This window comes from Prionailurus bengalensis, chromosome B1 (assembly GCF_016509475.1).
Source record: "Prionailurus bengalensis isolate Pbe53 chromosome B1, Fcat_Pben_1.1_paternal_pri, whole genome shotgun sequence".
Classification (NCBI taxonomy): Eukaryota; Metazoa; Chordata; class Mammalia; order Carnivora; family Felidae; genus Prionailurus; species Prionailurus bengalensis.
The window spans coordinates 76,211,257-76,229,990 of NC_057344.1; the positions used below are offsets into that span (position 1 = coordinate 76,211,257).

Sequence of the window (18,734 nt, forward strand, 5' to 3'; positions counted from 1 at the left end):
AATATTAGTTTCAGGTGTACAATTATAGTGATTCAACACTTCCATGTAATACCCAGTGCTCATCACAAGTGCCCTCTTTAATCCCTGTCACCTATTTAACTTATCCCCTCACCCACCTCTGCTCTGGTAACCATCAGTTTGTCCTCTATAGTTAAGAGTCTGTTTCTTGGTTTGTCTCTTTCTTTCCTTTGCTCATTTGTTTCTTAAATTCCACAGGAGCGAAATCATACAGTATATGTTACTAAGGCAAAGCTCTTGTGAAGTCAGAAACTACGTCACTGGACTCTAATATAAACATAGTATGTTTCACAATAAACAATAAGCCTTTAAAAATCACACAAGTATTTCCTAACCCCACATTATGTCCAGAATCCTTAACTGTCCAGACAGGTGAATACACAACCTCAAAATACCCACCAAGCTATATATGGCTTCTGGGTCAGGTGACTGGCATGGTGTTGAAAACTCATTTACTTTCTTTATTTAGATGCAAACAAATTCTGTAATAGGAGGCTCCATTGTAGGAAGCACAGATTCAGAGTGCTGGTTTTGGGTTTGTTTGTTTTTTTTCTTACAAGAATCTGAGGTAAAAGGAAATTCAGGGAAATCTAGATGCCTGCTTTGCCTCAGCCTCCCTCCTAGCCTCAAGTATTTCAATCTATTCTGCTTCTTCCTAGAAATATAAAGTCCACCACCACGGGTTAGGGGACTAATTGGAACGTGGCCCTGGAGCTCCTGAACTTACCACCTGCCCCTCATCTCTCTTAATCTCCATTGCATGTGTACCCATTGATTCCCCTGAGATCAAAACAAGGCATCTCATTCAAGTAAAAAATATGATCTTCAGTATTGTGCTCTGACTGTGAAAAGTGAGATCCACATCAGGCACAATTAGCTAACATCATACCCACTGTCTCTGCCCCATAAATTAAAATCCTGGAGCAAAAATGCAATGTGGCCAAATACCAAAGAAGGAAAATGAAGACCTCAATAGAAAGATGCAGATGGCAAGGATATTATTAATTACCCAGTCTAAACACCTAATACTGACATCAGTGACTAGAAGAATTAAGAGCTTTCTATGACCAGTCAGGTCTCACCAGACAGATTGTAAGAATGCTAAGCAGGACAATGTATCACGGGAATCTACTCCTGAAGCCATATACACTGAATGTTAGCTAACGTGACAATAAATTATATTTTTTAAAAAAGGGGGGGGGGCGCCTGGGTGGCTCAGTCGGTTAAGCGTCCGACTTCAGCCCGGGTCACGATCTCACGGTCTGTGAGTTCGAGCCCCGCGTCAGGCTCTGGGCTGACGGCTCAGAGCCTGGAGCCTGCTTCCGATTCTGTGTCTCCCTCTCTCTCTGCCCCTCCCCCGTTCATGCTCTGTCTCTCTCTGTCCCAAAAATAAATAAACGTTAAAAAAAAAAAAAAAAAAGAATGCTAGGCAGGAACCCTCTTCTCTGTATTCTCACTACTGTTCAACAAATCACAGATCTATAAGCCCTAAAATACAGAAATTAAATGACAAAAAAGTCTAAATGACATTAATATGCATATTTGTGATAGAAATATGGAGTCACTTGCTCAAAGTGAAAGTCTAAATGACATCAGTATGCGTATTCCTGGTAGAAATAGGGAGTCACCTACTTAAATTTTCATAATCAATTATGACACTGACAGAAAGAACCACCACCCCACTTACTAATGCCTTTTCTACCCACCCAATGCCATGGACCTGAATTTACTGACATCTTGATCCTTTTCGGTGACCCTACTGAAGTAAAAAAGTAATTCAAGTCAGAACAAGAATCTTTATAAGAAGTTTTCAAAGCACAAATACTCCTTTTGGAAAATGCTCTGGCCCTAAGCCCTCAGCACAGACACCTTTTATATGCCAGCCTTCCTTAACACACAGAATCTCATCACTGACTGAATCACAGATACAATGCATTTGCAAAATAAAAGTAAATTAAATGTCCACATATACAGCTTCCTTTACTACATTAAGCAAAAAGTACAAGTGGAGTACAGGAGGCACCGACCTCTAGCTTAAACACAAATGGAATTACCCTACCACACATTACTTAAAAATGCAAAGCACAATCCCAAGTTAATTTGTCACTTGGAGAAATCGCTGTGCTTTTAAGATGAGAATTCACTTATGAGAGGCTCTTAGCACAGTTTTCCCCTTAACCTTCTCAATTTATCTTACATTTGCTACTCTTCCATAGCAAACTTTTATGTGCAATGTTAAGGCTGTGTAAAATAAGTTACAAGGGCACTAGTCTTTGAAACCCAAAGAATAATCTAATGAAAAGGAGGCGATGCTACCAGCTGCCAATGACTTGCCCTCTCCTGACACAACATGCTAAAAAAATATGATCAGGGGGGTTTTCTATGATCTTTATGAAGGAGAAAAGAAGAGGGGTTGGGGCCAGCTTACATTTGACTGTGAAGTGGGGAGATGAGATCTATAAAATTTTTGTTTAAATGTAAGGAACCGCAAAAAAGAAATCCACAATTTTCACAGGATCCATTTCCTTTAAAGAATAACAATTTTAGGGGCGCCTGGGTGGCTCAGTTGGTTGAGTGTCTGACTTCAGCTCAGGTCATGATCTCGTGGTCTGTGAGTTTGAGCCCCACATCGGGCTCTGTCCTGACAGCTTGGAGTGTGGAGCCTGCTTCAGATTCTGTGTCTCCCTCTCTCTCTCTGCTCCTCCCCTGCTCATGCTCTGTCTCTCTCTTTCTCTCAAAAATAAACATTAAAAAAAGAAAGAATAACAATTTTAGGTGCAGTTAAACAATCAGACTTTTATCCACAATGGACTTTCAATACTAGTCTAGGCATCATCCAAGAGTATTCAGAAGTAGCCATAGGGGCACCTTCCCTTGGTGGCTCAGTCGGTTGAGTTTCTGACTGTTTCAGCTCTGGTCATGATCCCAGGATCACGGGATGGAGCCCCCGTTGGGCTCCATGCTGAGCATGGAGCTTACTTGGGATTCTCTCCCCCACCCCCTCTCTCTTTCTGCCCCTCTCCCCTGTGTTTTCTCTCTCTCTCTAAAACAAAATGAAAAAAAAATCTTTTTAACAAAATAAAACAAAAAAAGAAGTAACCAGAGCCTGAGCCAGTGGGAGTGTCCTATGCATTCAGACCATGAGGACAGATAAACCTAGCGACAATTTCACGTTTTTCTCTAAACCTCAGGGTCATCAACTGTAAACAGGGATAATATCCTCCTGTTCTATATACCTCAGAGGATTGTACTTTTTAAAGAAACTACTCCTGAAACTACTGAATTAGCCATTGATAGCAACAAGTGTGCATCCTCCCTCCTGCTCAGAAACAGAAAATCATGATTCTAGAAGTAAAGAACTAGTCTTGCTTTACTTAACATACGTACAAACACTTGAGGAGACCACAAGGCAGGCTAAACTAGGATTGCCAATCCCCCTGAAAGCTCTTCCACCTCAGATGACTGCAAATCTAGTGAAGACTTCTTACAACTATTATCCCATAGCAGCTAAAGCAATAGTTAATAAGTTTGGGGGAGGTATCAGGGGGACAGAGATACTTTCCAGAATCTGATGAAAACTACAGACCCTCTACCCACAAAAAAAATCATATTCATACATACAAGCAAATCTTATTTTTCTGATCTCAGGGGTGATTCTTGGATCTTACTTACATTCAGAATCCCTAGCTACAGGCTGTTGAATGACTGCCTAGTTAATCAGGGAGACACAAGAGAAGAGGAACAGGTTTGCAATGCTGAGACAGCTAAAATGATCATGGTCATGTAAGTGCTGCATTGGGAATCCTCCAGCAGACCCTCCCTGGAGACACAAAGCTGAAATGCCTGAGTGGCCTCAGCAGCATCCAGAAGAATGAGGCCCTGACTGCTCCAGCAGAAGATCACTTCCTCTCATAAACAACCAGGCTCCCTACTAACACCTGAAACACCTAGTGTTCAGACACATCTAGTCACGGCTTCAGAATTTCCACATCAAAGTTACCAAGGGGTGGTAATCTAATTGCAAGTCAGAGCTAGGCTATTTGCTTTGAAGACAAAGTTGGGGCTCCTGGGTGGCTCAGTCGGTTAAGCGTCTGACTTCGGCTCAGGTCATGATCTCTCACTCCATGAGTTCGAGCCCCGCATCGGGCTCTGTGCTGACAGCTCAGAGCCTGGAACCTGTTTCAGATTCTGTGTCTCCCTCTCTCTCTCTCTCACCCTCCCCTGTTCATGCTCTGTCTCTCTCTGTCTCAAAAATAAATAAAATGTTAAAAAAATTTTTTTTTAAAAACCTGTCTTGAAGATAAAGTTGCTGAGGACTTCCTATAAGAGATAACATCAAATGTCCACAACAGAGCAAGAAAAACTCTATATATAGAAGGCAATGGGGCGCCTGGGTGGCGCAGTCGGTTAAGCGTCCGACTTCAGCCAGGTCACGATCTCGCGGTCCGGGAGTTCGAGCCCCACGTCGGGCTCTGGGCTGATGGCTCAGAGCCTGGAGCCTGTTTCTGATTCTGTGTCTCCCTCTCTCTCTGCCCCTCCCCCGTTCATGCTCTGTCTCTCTCTGTCCCCAAAAAAATAAATAAACGTTGAAAAAAAAAATTAAAAAAAAAAAGAAGGCAAGGGGACAGGGGTAGCTGTCCCATGCTAACCCCCAGACTACTACTGCTCTGACAGCAGAATCACCCGGAAAGCTTGTGAAATACCAACCACCAGGCTTCATCTTCAAAGTTTGTGATTCAGCAGACCCATGGAAGAGGCCAAGAATTTGCATTCTAGCAAGTTACAGGGGCTGTGGCTGCTTCTAGTCCACGGGACCCCACTTTGAATATCACAATTAGAGTCTATCCCACATAGGGCATCCCAACTTCCTAAGCACATTCATAGTTTCAGCCATATGCCATACTTGCCATCAAATAGAAAAACCAGTATCACTCCATCACTCAAGTCAGAGTCTTACCTGTACCTAACATGCACATTGGTTGGGCTAAACAACATACAATAAGCTTCTTCATGACTGGTGAGTGTCTGTAAGTAATTCACACTACTTCCTACAGAGGAAGAACTCTGAGAAGTTCTGTTTTAAAACTGTACCCTCAGGAAGCAATAAACAGCAAATTGGTGCTAGGAATATTTAAGACTTAGCAAAACACCCATTACCTCCAGAGCTGTGGTTTTCAAATTAAGCTCCACAGAGCCCCAGATGGTGTATCTGTATACCTCAAGGGTTGGGGTGGAAGGGAGTAGAGAGATAAAAGAGGCTTTTGGCCTCTCGTTTCAGTGCCTCTCTGAACTTAATGTTCAGTTGTTCTCCAATTTACACAGTGGCATAAATTACATTTATTAGTGCTTGTACTGTCCTTTCGAGGCAAAGAAAAGTTTAAAGAACTCTGGACTTGACTACCTTTAAGAGTCCCTCCATTTCTATAAATCTATTAAATACAACAGCCAAAGGCTGACCGCCCCATTATAAAAATAAAAATACCAAACTGGCCCAGAGGGCTGACAAACGGCTAAAAATAGCATCCGAATGAGTGGTTAGCAGTCAGATCACATTTGTGTCTGGTAAGAAGGTCTGGATGTCACACACAGGAGCTTCTAAACTCATTGAGGGCAGCAAATGAACTTCTGTAAACGGGATATAAAAAAACAAACTCCAGGGGCATCTGAGTGGCTCAGTTGTCGGTTGAGCGTCCAACTCTTGGTTTTGGCTCAGGTCATGATCTCGCAGTTTTGTGAGCCCTGTGTTAGGCTCTGCACTGCCAGCGAGGAGCCTGCTTGCGATTCTTGGTCTCCCTCTCTCTCTGCCCCTCCCGTACTCACTCTGTCTCTCTCAAAATAAAGAAATCAATCAATTGGGCGCCTGGGTGGCTTGGTCGGTTGAGCGTCCGACTTCGGCTCAGGTCATGATCTCACGGTCCGTGAGTTCGAGCCCCGCGTCGGGCTCTGTGCTGACAGCTCAGAGCCTGGAGCCTGTTTCAGATTCTGTGTCTCCCTATCTCTCTGCCCCTCCCCTGTTCATGCTCTCTTTCTGTCTCAAAAATAAATAAACGTTAAAAAAAATATTTAAATAAATAAATAAATAAAATTAAAAAATAATAAAAAAAAGAAATCAAACCTTAAAAAAAAAAAAAAAAACCTCCAGTAGTAATTACCTTTACTTAAACTTGCCCCATCAAGCAGACACCTTACAGAAACGACAGTCTTTTCAATAAGGACCGTGGTGATATTCTGAGACATAGAGCAAGATGCCACATACTCAGGATTATTATCAACAAAGCCATCTACGAAACTGGCCAAACTTTTCTTTATGATGCATATTTGTAAGCTACCAGGCAAGCTATGCACAAAGTACTGGGATCATCACTGCGGTCCACAGGTGGACCACAGGTGAAAAGACAGAATGGAGCACAGGTGGATGGGGGTGTGGTGGTATGGGGGAGGTGGACAACATCTCTTTTATTATGCTTTAACGTAAGTCATCCATAATTCCAGTGTTTAGAGTCACCTTGGAGGGGCAAATGAGGAAATGGAACTTTCTAAGTGAGGAACCATCCATTCCTGGGATGCCAAAGCTGTCTATAATGACCAGAATGCCCTGTTATGGAATGGAAGATATGGGTTCAGGATTCAAAACAAAGACAGTAAGAGCATCTTCAAACACATACCATCATCCTGTTTTCAAACAATCCCTTTGGTTACCTTCTTTGGCTAGGGCAGCTCCCAGAAGCAGGAAAAAGGGATTATCTCAAAGATCAATCCAATTCCAACAGAAAATCTAAACCACTCAGTAAAACTCATCTCTCCTAAACCAAAGCAGCCAGAATGTCCCCATTCGTATCTGTTCTAGGGACCATTGCAGAACGGGGGTGGTGAGGAGAGACAGCACCAAGCAGAGGTATTGCGAATTCATTATTTCATTCAAGAAAAATGTCTCCTGAGTACCTAATATTCAGTGATGAATATTACATAGTCCCAAATCTAAAGGAGCTCACAGGGGCCCTGAAAGACCCACCCTCAGCCAACCAATACTGTAAAGTTATATCTAATTGCACAGAGAATTAGGTTAGAGTCCAAAGTCAAACTCAAGGCAGCAATTACAAACAACTGAAACTACCCTTGAAAATTCCCTGAAATTCCTCATAAATACAATACTATGCTGTACAATCCTAAGTCCAAGAGAACCAGTTTTTCCTGCTCTGTAGAAAAGACTATTACCTCTTCAGGTAAACACCAGATGAAGTACTTGGCCTGCATTTTACAGGCCATGTGGTTAAACCCAATTGGTCTCTCTGAGAGGAAATGAAATCTCCCTAACACAGCAGGCTCCTATCTCTCATCTCATGTTCACTCTAGGGCCTATACTCATCATAATTCAATCATCATTTCTTGACCTTTTTTTTTTTCTTTTGGCCAAGTGCATTAGTTTAATTCCCATGAGTGAAATATGCATATAATGACTATCACCATCTTAATATTTACCCAAAGGCATGCCCAAAATGCCACCATTTCTTTGAGTCCACACACTGTGAATCTTTCTTTTGAATGCAAACATTATCCCTACACAAGAGAATGAATGTTTTTACCAAATTAGCTCCAGTTATCTGGAGAGACCAGAAACACCAGAGAGTTTTGGTAGGTAAAAAGAAAATCAAGAAAGATCCAGAATATGTAATATATGTTCAGCAAATTGGGGCTGTCAGGAAACAGTGTGAATCCACGGTATACCCCAGGAAGAGAACTGGAGGAACCAAGAGAAAATTCTGATGACATATATCCAAAGTTCTTCATGGTCAGCCCTACCCTCATACGTTACAAAGAAATCCCATTCCCAAAGTCCTCCAGGTGAGAAACATTTCAAGAAAAAGAGATCTCTTTTTTCCTATCAGGCTATTCTACCTTGAGCCAGCTAGACTACCCAGTTGATTATGTAGTCCCAACTGCTCATGCTTTCCATTGCCTTCAAGGTCACACAAACTCATGTGGCTCCAAACATAGCCCTGGAAATTAATACAGTCCCCCACATCTTTTTCCATTTCTCTTGTCCCCCACACAATGGGAAGAATGGGTGCCACACCCACCACACCTCAGACTCTCCTGGGCAGCATCAACAGAGTAAGCCTGACCACTGCTCGGAAAGCCAGCCCTCCCCAATTCCCACAGGCAAAGGTATATTTTATTCCAGTCAGCAACAAATGTCTTCTCAGGAAACAAAGCACTCACCGCCAGCCTCTTCACCTCACCTTTTCTGTAGCCCTTTCTCCTCTCTCTGTCATACCGTAGATTCTGCTGCTGTTGCCCCTGAGCAAGCTCCCTCTCTAACCAGTTTTCCCTCCACCTTATCAATATGTTTAGCTCACTGCACATCCCTCTCTCTTTGTCCGCTCCAGATTCCACCTCATCTTCACGTTTATGGTCAAGCTTCTAATCCTCTGATACTTAGCCTCTGGTTCCCCAGAAGATCAGGTGGCACATTTAAAGGCAAAAATGCACCCATAAAAACTAGCCAAATAAACATATACATTTTCACACAACTACACAATTTAAGCCCTGTTCCATTCTTTTGGACACAAATGTTCAGCAACCTGCCACTCCTCCATGACAGCCTGAAGTCATTCCTCTCTGCATTTCCCCCCTACAGTGAACTTCCGATCTGCTCAGAACTTGTACTTGACCTCGGTCCATACTATGACCATCTTAAATTCTTCAGCTGATTTTGGAACCAAGAAATTTTAAGCAGGAATTAAAAAAGACTAGTAAACCTGCTCTTGACAGGACTAGATTTAACTCTAATGAGATAAAATGACAACCACATGGCTTGCTGCCAAGGCATCATGAACAGTTTTAAGAATTAGATTCAAAATAGCTGATAAAATCTGAAAGACAGAACGACCTCTATCTATACATTGTATATTTTGCTTGGTTTGCACTGTGTGAAAGATAGGAAACTCAGAATATCAAGATACCAGTTTAGGGAGAGACCTTCAATTCAAGATTTAGGAAGAGGTGTTGGGAGAGAGTGCTATAGCAGAATACTTACTAACTAGATGTAACTATTTTTTATCGGCAGCCAATGTGAAATGTGTAATGCACAATATTCCTAAACTTTATGCACTGAATGTTTCCTTCTTCTGTCTTGCAGAATAAAATGGTCACTTCTTTGCTAAAATACTCACACCTCAGGGCGCCTGGGTGGCTCAAGAGGTTAAGCATCCAACTGCGGCTCAGGTCATGATCTCACGGTTTGTGGGTTCGAGCCCCGCGTCGGGCTCTGTGCTGACAGCTCGGAGCCTGAGGCCTGCTTCAGATTCTGTCTCCCTCCCTCTCTGCCCCTCCCCAGCTCGCAGTCTGTCTTTCTCTCTCTCTTAAAAATAAACATTAAAAACAAAATTTTAAAGGCTCTTTCACACAAACATTTCAACCTAATAACTGGAAGAAGATCTACAAAAACTATTTAATTTAAATTTAATACATTAAAGTCTTCATACACATTTGAAAACACTGTGTCAGTATTCTTATTTGCACAAGAACGTATCTTCACACATCAAAAAGAAATGCCATCTACTGCTAGGCATACACAATTTCAATTAAAAAAAAGTGGTTTCCCATAGGGGCGCCTGGATGGCTCAGTCGGTTGAGCGTCCAACTTCAGCTCAGGTCCTGATCTCCCTATTCTGAGTTTGAGCCCCACATTGGGCTCTACGCTGACAGCTGGGAACCTGGAGCCTGTTTCAGATTCAGTGCCTCCCTCTCTCTCTGCCCCTTCCTCACTCGTGCTCTGTCTCTATCTTTCAAAAATAAATAACCATTAAAAAAAATTTTTTTTAATAAAAAAAATGGTTTTCCAAAGCAGGGGAAAAAGTAAATTCTTAAAACATGAAAAATCCTAAGCATTCAAAATAGTTGACTTGAGATTCCCTTCATTTCATTTGCCAAGAAAACACAGAGCATCTGTCCCACAATAGGAAACCAAAAAACACAAAAACTGAATGTGACACTGCCTTCACCTTCATACCACCACCACCAACCTTAAGAAAAGGTTATATCGTTTTGGCAGCTCCACAACAAGGGCCTCCATACGTAAGCCATTCTAGCTTCAACCACTGTTCTGGTTTCCTGCTTCAGAAACTACGGTCTTAAACCTGACACTGGAGATAAATAATGGAGATTAACGCAGTATTACCTTGAACAAGCAATTAAAAGAGGCTGAAAAGCAGCAACTAAACCCCAAACCATTTGCTCTTGCACAATAGGAAGCAGAAGATAATCTTGTTTACTAAACATAAATCACTGGAGATCTGGCCAAACTCTTAGATGATATTCCAGATGGAAACACTGCAAAGACAAGAGCTGCTTATGTGAGTATTTTCTTCCAACTCTAAAAACAAACTGGACCAGTTTTTCTTGTTGCTTCTAGGAAAACAATCATTTTAAACCAGGGAGGTGATTCAACAGAAGGGTTTCCCTAGACCCACTCAGGACCTATTTTTGCTCCCACCCTTGCTGCCCCGCCCCCCCTTCTAGCAGGATTAGGTTTCTTGCAACTAAGTTTGCTTCTTCCTGCTTCAGTATCTATTTAAAAGTCTTCACACGGCAGAAAGCAAACTCCATTAATCAATCCTACTTTCTTACATATTTTTGTGGTATATTCCTATTTTTCACGGGAAAAAGTCAAGATACAGTCCTTTCGTGTGTGTGTGTGTGTGTGTGTGTGTGTGCGTGTGTGTGTGTGTGTAATTTTTAAATTCTCTTTACAGCTCTGTGAGTTTATGCAGACAGGCCTCTCACAGAGGCTGCTGTGTTTGCTAGGGTTCATGTTCACATGCTGCCAGTTAAAAATCGCTTGGCTTTACTTTTCATTTCCTTGAGTTAGAGTCACTTAGACAGAGAGGCTTTGAGAGCTACAATGTGCAGAGTCAGGGGCTTGTTTGTTTAAAGGTGCTACGTTCACAGCCGAATATTTTGATTGTGCTCCTTAATTCAGCAACCAAAGGTTTGTCAAGAGACTTTCTTTATTACTCTCTTTCGACTAAATATCACGGGAAATGCCAGTGATCCTGACTCAGATCTGCTGTGTCCCAGAAAAGCCACTCTGAGGCTTGAGTGGGGGCCTAGTGAGATAACCAAACAGGAGACCAGTGCAAAGGAGTCTGTCCCCACCCCTACACACACCCCGGCCCCGCCCCACCCCATCCTCACTGCCCCCCATCTCCAGGCAAAAGCCTCCTTTCGTTTTCAAGTGTGCTGTAACAGGAAGCCCTGGATTAAATCTCAGACCCCATACATTTTAGTTCTTTAGCCTACAGCTCTAGATGTTCCCTCATACACATTTAAGCCAACGGTGCAAATATCCCAGGGGATCTTACTCACATCTGCCAAAACCTACATTACAAGCTCCTACCAAACTTCCATTTCGTCTGATTTTCCACTCCTATATGCTGCACACATTCCAACCTCACCCCCATCTCCTCCACCTCCACTATTACTTTATTCCCTAGCAAGGTAATCAAGTCCCCAGGCACCTTGTAAAGACTTTCCTAGAGTCTGTGCACACGGCAGCAGACATGATCCTGCTTTCTTCCTCTTCTAGGACCAAGAACAAACACTGCCCCTTCTCCGGGGCCTGGCAGCTTCCTCTAAGACCACAAAGCAAGCCGGTAGCTTAACTCTGAGTAGCTTAACCACTGACAATTTCCTTCCTACTCAATATAGCCAAAGTTCTGTGGCTTAAAATCAAAGCCTCACAAAGCTCAAGATCCAGAGCCAGGCAAAAGTGGCTTTGACTCTGCTCCTTACCATCTCTGTGACGTGGGCAAAAACCTCTCTAAGTCTCAGTTTTATCTCCAAAATGGGGATAATAATAGCATTTACCTTTATTGTGAAGACAGAATGAGATGATACATGTGCCTGGCACAGAGTAGATGTCAGATATTTTTGTTATGATATTAGTACTCTACTGTCGTTATTACTACAGGGATAACTGGCATAAACTGGTAGGCTTCAGGCCAAATTTGAACTTTGTTTGGCTGTCATATATACTTCACTTTTGTTTATTTATTACTTTTGGAGAGGTAAGCATGCTCCAGTCTGTCACAGTCCTCACTATTCCCCCCTTAAAACCTTATATCTCATTATACTACCTATCTGGCCCCTAAATGTATGTTACCCCCCTCCACACCTCCCCAAACTAAAGGTCTCAGAGATACACAGGAGTTTTGGGGTTTTTTTAAAACAAAAACATTCTAGAGCTAGGGTAGCTAGGCATTATACTAAAAACAATTCCTTTTTAAAAACCATAGCAAGGAGCCACCATTTCCAAAAAGGTTAAGACTTCTCCCATCAGTCAAAAGGCAAACAGGTGACAGGTGGGAAAAAAGGAATAAATTCTACTTTGTAGTTTTATGGTCAGTAACAACTTCCAAAACATGGAGAATTTGCAAGGTTCTTCTAAAACACAGAATCCACTGTTAGCTTTGCTGGTCTGGAACAAAATGGACAAAAATAATACCAGCTGACCAGAAAACATACTTCAAAAGCCAGACTCTTTCCTAAATGCAGAAGGCCATTATATCCAGGCAATCTCTTGTTCCAAATGCACCTGTCAGAAGTCAAGGTCTTAAATTCACCTATAGCTTTGTACATATCAAAAAGTTAAGCTGCCTGACATTTAATATTTTTCTCTTCTTACTAACTTTGCCCACAAAGATTTTCCATAAATGATAAAAAGTATAGTAAGTAACCTTCTTCATAATACATATAATTTCTGGAAAAAATACACTGTCAAAAGTACAAAAAAATTAAACACTATAAGACTGTAAAGATATTAGAGATTTATTGATATAAAATTACATAACCATAATTCTCTTTATTAAAAAAATCTCTATCTCCTATCATTCCCAAGAGGCTATCCATTGAAAACATTCTCGGGGCACCTGGGTGGCTCGGTCGGTTAAGCGTCTGACTTCGGCTCAGGTCATGATCTCACGGTCCATGAGTTCGAGCCCCGCGTCGGGCTCTGTGCTGACAGCTCGGAGCCTGGAGCCTGTTTCAGATTCTGTGTGTCTCTCTCTCTGACCCTCCCCCGTTCATGCTCTGTCTCTCTCTGTCTCAAAAATAAATAAACGTTAAAAAATAAAAATAAAAAAAAAAATTAAACAAGATCATTTCCAAAAGAATAAAAATAAAAACATGATCATTTACTTCAACATATAGTTGTCCCTTGAACATGGTTTTGAACTGCATGAATCCACTTATACAGACTTTTTTACAGTACTATAAATGTATTTTCTCTCATGATTTTCTTAATATTTTCTTATTTCTAGCTTACTTTAAGACTACATTATATAATGGGGGGCACCTGGGTGGCTCAGTCAGCTAAGCATCCGACTTCAGCTCAGGGCATGATCTTGCAATTTGTGAGTTCGAACCCCATGTTGGGCTCTGTGCTGACAGCTCAGAGCCTGGAGCCTGCTTCAGATTCTGCATCTCCCTCTCTCTGCCCCTCCCTCCCTCACTCACTCTCTCTCTCTCAAAAATATATAAACATTTAAAAAAATTAATTAAAAAAAGACTACATTATATAATACATATAACATACAAAATATGTGTTCATTGACTGCTACCGGGAAGGCTTCCAGTCAACAAGGCTATTAGCAGTTAAGTTTTTGAAAAGTCAAAAGTTATACACGGATTCTTGTCTATGCAGACGGTTGGTACTCCCTAACCCCCAGGCTGTTCAACTCTAAAAGGACTTGGGCTTCTTTCAAGGTTTACAAAAATTTTCAAAATAACTACAAAATAAATGGCAGACAAGGTCAAAATTACCATCACAACAACCAATACAGTGATCTTGTATGAATCCAACTCATATTTACTCTTTATGGAATGTGCACACCCTCTGATCTGAGAATCCAAAGTAAACATAATTAAAGTAATTTACAAAGAAAGAAAAAAAAAGGGCATTTGCCACAATGTTCACATGGTTTATTTCTGGAGGAATCAATCCTAGGGAATTTTTCTTTTGTGTATATGTTTTCCAAGTCTTCTGCTCTATAAATAAATATATATATATATATATACATATATATATATATATATATATATATATTCCTTTTATCATCAGATGAAAAGTGTTTATTTATCTATTTTAAGGATACTATACCTAACTACTATTGAGGTTCAGGATATATTTCCTAAAGGGCCAAGTCCCTTAAGGAGTCAAGGGTCAGTATACGGAAAGCAGCTCTCCACCAGGACTCCTTTGCCTTCACTTCCTCTTCTGAGAGGTTTAAGGACCAACTCTCCCCCCCAGAATGCCACAGCATTTACGCTCTGTACCACACGATGCTCTGTACCTTTCTGCGGCCAGCTGGATGCGTTCCCTAGCGCTCAACACTTCTACCCTCTATTCCTGGCTACTTTCAATAGGAACTGCATTTTACATGTATTTTATAGACCTCTCCAGAGGTTAGCAGCTCTCTCAACACAGCAGACTTCTGACACCTATTTGTTAAACATAAATGAAATAACCAGTTAATAATCAATTAATTAATAGTAAAGTAAACTCAGCCTTCTGCTTCTTTGCCTTTAGAGGTAGCACTGTATTCTGTGTAATAACGACGACTGACATGTGGTCCCAATGACCGACATCAGGACTACTGATGGGAAGGCTTTCAGAAAACACACCAAGCACGGGAGGAAGAAGTGGCTTCTCCCTGAGTCAGCCCTGCCCAAAGTAAGAGAACAGACCTGGGGGTGCCACCCCTCAAGACAGTAATGAAATCCACTCCAGTTCCTGCATCATTCCTGTAGAAAAGCATGTGATGTCAGCTGCAGACTCCTAATCCAGCTTTACTATCCCATAGAGAATCCAATCAGCAAACAGTAAAAGGCAAGAGGAGCTGATCCCTCCTGGGGGGTACCCTGCCTGCCTTTGGTGACAGCGGTGGAGATCTCAGTTTACAAAGGCTGTGAAGCACTGGCAGGGTTTTCAGGGATCTTAGACAAAGTGCTATTATTACAGTGACGCTGAAGATGGGCTAATCACAGAGGAAACATCCTTATATTCTTTGGCTTCAACGGCTTTAATTATATTTACTGTGAATTCTCCAACCAGTGGGTATACCAATGTGTGAAGAAAAACAGGAGTTGGGTGTGTAAAATTAATTTTACCAGGTACGGGGAAGCCACTGTGAATTTGGAATTTTAAACTGAGCTGCTTCAGAGTCAAGTAATCATCTATACAAACTGGAGTTTACGATGGCAAAGCAGGGGAGGCGGTGAATTGACTGGGATTTGAACTCCCAATGAGGCTGGGTGGCTGTGTCCCAAACCACAGGAAATAATGATTTTTGTTTTGCCACCGTGAGCCACCAGGAATTGCTGTTGGAGTGAAGGGAAATCCACACAAGTGAACAAGAAAAATAAACCCTACTAAGATTTTCCATTTTTACACACAAACAAAAGCTAAAGGATGTGTTTATAAATATTTCTGGAGCACCTGGGTGGCTCAGTTGGTTAAGCTTCCGACTTCAGCTCAGGTCATAGTCTCACAGTTCATGGGTTCAAGCCCGCATTGGGTTCTGTGCTGACAGCTCAGAGCCTGGAGACTGCTTCGGATTCTGTGTCTCCCTCTCTCTCTCTCTGCCCTTCCCCCCACTCGCGCGCGCGCGCGCGCGCGCGCTCTCATTCTCTCTCTCTCTCAAAAATAAACATGAAAAGAAATTCCTAACGCAACCTCTTTGATTCTAATCTTTCAGGCAGTTGTAATGCAACATTTATGGTCAAACATAACTCCTCCGTGATTTCAAAAATGCTCTTTAGGAAGCATCAGCGCATTTCTGGGGTTTGTGTTGTACAACCACCTCTGCTGGAGATTTCTGAGGTCTGATTTGCCCCATTTTCTCCACTGGACTGTAATTGTTAGGTGTGTTGAGTGTTTTAAACAAACACAGCTGTCAAGACTTAGGAAAATGGAAATTTGCTGGGGGTTTGAGGGTGGGAAGAATAACAAACTTAGTAGCCTTTTGAGTTCTGCAAAAGAGTGATTTTACAGTCTTTGCAGTGAGAAATGCCTGCATTTTGGCATACCTGGTCCTGTATCACACAAGCAGACCCCAAGTTACCTACAGCAGCAAAGTTATTGGCCCAAACAGTACAACAAGTGGCTGCCAGTCTTCCACACCAACAATACCAATGCTTCCTGGTGAGCCTCCAAGATGATACACCTGAATCAAGAGGCATATAGATGCCCTATCACAGCCCTTCGAGAGTCAACTTTTTATTTAACCTAGTGATAATTAAAAGGCCGTAGTTTATCACTACCTTCCTACCACAAAATCAAAAGGGCACTGCATTATACCTGAAAGCTTTGATACCTAGTAATACCATCTCTACTATCCAAAAAAAGAAAAACAAAAACAAAATAAACAAATGCTGGCGAGGATGTGGAGAAACTGGAGCCCCTGTGCACTACTGAAGGGAATGTGAAATGAAACAACTGCTATGGAAACCAATATGGAGCTTCCTCAAAATAAGTATTAATTAACAGAATTACTATATGATCCAACAAACCCAATTCTAGCTATATTCCCAAAAGAACTGAAAGCAGGATCTTGAAGAGATATTTGTACATCAGTGTTCAGAGTAGCATTATTCATAACAGCCAAAAAGCAGAAAGCAACCCAAATGTCCATCAATGGATGAATTAATAAACAAAATGTGGTATATATGTACAATGGAATATTCTATCATTAAAAAGAAGATAATTCTGATACATGCTACAACATGGATGAACCTTGAGATATTATGTGCAGTGAAATAAATCAGTCACAAAAGAAAATACCGTAGGATTCCCTGTATATGAGGTACCTAGAGCAGTCAAATTCGTAGAGATACGTTATAGCATGGTGGCTGCTAGGGAATGGGGGAAAGAATGGGATACAGAGTCTCAGTTCTGCAAGACGACAAAAGTCCTGGAATGGATGGTGATGATGGTCGCACAATGTGAACGTACTTAATGCCACTGAACTGTACATCTTGTTAAAATGGTAAAATTTGTGTCATGTATTACAGTAGTTTGCTTGGGCTACCACAACCAAGTTCCACAGACAAGGTGGCTTAAACAACAGAAACTTATTTTCTGGAAGCTAAAAGTGCAAGATCAAGGTGTCAGCAGGATTGGGGTCTTCTGAGGCCTCTCTCCTTGGCTTTCTGGTGGCCATCTTTTCCCTCTGTCTTCACAAGACTTTCCTTCAGCAACTGTCTGTGTTGAAATTCTCCTCTTCTTACCAGAGCACCAGTCATATTGGATTAGGGCCCACCCTAATGATCTCATTTTAACTCCATCACCTCTTTAAAGACCCTGTCAATACAGTCACATTCTGAGGTACTGGAGGTTACGGCTTTTACCTATGAATTTGGGGGGAGGGAATTCAGCCAATAACATGCATATTTTACCACATTTTTAAAAAATAATAATGAAATAAATTGGAGCAGACATGGGGAAAAGAACAGCCTGTGGGAAGGCCCTGCGGAAGGAGAAGTTTGGTGATTGGAGGAAATGAAAGAAGGCCTGCAAGCCTGCCTCGAAGGGGAAAGTGACAGCTAGTGTCATCAACAGAAGACAAACGAAAAGACAATCCTTGAAAATTCATTCCAAAATTTACAAGCTCAAAAAAAAAAAAAAAAAAAACCTTCTAAAAAGAACAGCCATGACAAAGAATAAGCAGCTTATTTAAGAGAGGTATTGCTAGTTACCATACATGGGTAATTTCAATTAACTTTTAAACTGTTCTTTTTTAATTAAAAAAAATTTTTTTTAATATTTATTTATTTTTGAGAGACAGGGAGAGCATGAGCGGGGGAGGAGCAGAGAGAGAGGGAGACACAGAATCCCAAGCAGGCTCCAGGCTCTGAGCAGTCAGCACAGAGCCTAACGCGGGGCTCAAACTCACGAACCTTAAGATCATGACCTGAGCTGAAGTCAGACACTTAACCAACTGAGCCACTCAGGCACCCCTGAATTAGCTTCTGAAAGACCCCTCTGCACTCAAAAGGGGTCATCTTTGCATTTTTGTTAATGTCCTAAGTTTTCCAAAACTTCTTTTTTCTAGCCTTAGGTTTTTTTTTAATTAACACTATGGTGAAACACTCATAAAATTTACCATTTTAACCATTTCATGAAGTTTTTCTTTATAGAAATATCACCACTTTAGAGAAAACATCCCTAAAGTTAACCTCAGGGTACATTGTTAAATGGAGAAAAGACTGGGTGGTAATTACTACTATCATTTTACATAAAGCCAACTTACTTTTCCATTCGATTTCAGAAAATTTCTGAAATGTGTTAAGTGCAGAGTCAAGAAAAATACCAGAGTTGTCACATTAAAGCCCTGGATCAGCATTCACAACCCAAATCCCCTTCTGGCCGTGTGCTGGCCAGCCTGCGGTGTGGTACCACTGAAATATATCTGCTGGAACCCAGCATCCCAGGCATCATCCTCCAACTGTAATAGTATGCATTCCAGAGAAAACGTTCTGAGTCACTGAATGTCAGCCAAAATTTTTTCACAATAAAGGCAGATTAGGAGAGAAGGGAAAATAACTGCAAAATGTTCGAAGTGCTAAAACTTACTTCTCAATTTTGTCCAAGAAGAATCACAACCAGAAGGAGAAAGAGAGAACACCATAATCATAGAAGCAGAAAATCAACTATTGGA

General features: G+C 41.5%; 1 protein-coding gene across 1 annotated transcript in view; it reads right to left on the minus strand.

Annotated features, from left to right (window-relative positions):
* FHIP1A (FHF complex subunit HOOK interacting protein 1A) overlaps nucleotides 1-18,734 on the minus strand; it is a 243,846-nt gene that overhangs the window by 182,885 nt on the left and 42,227 nt on the right. The window lies entirely within an intron of this gene.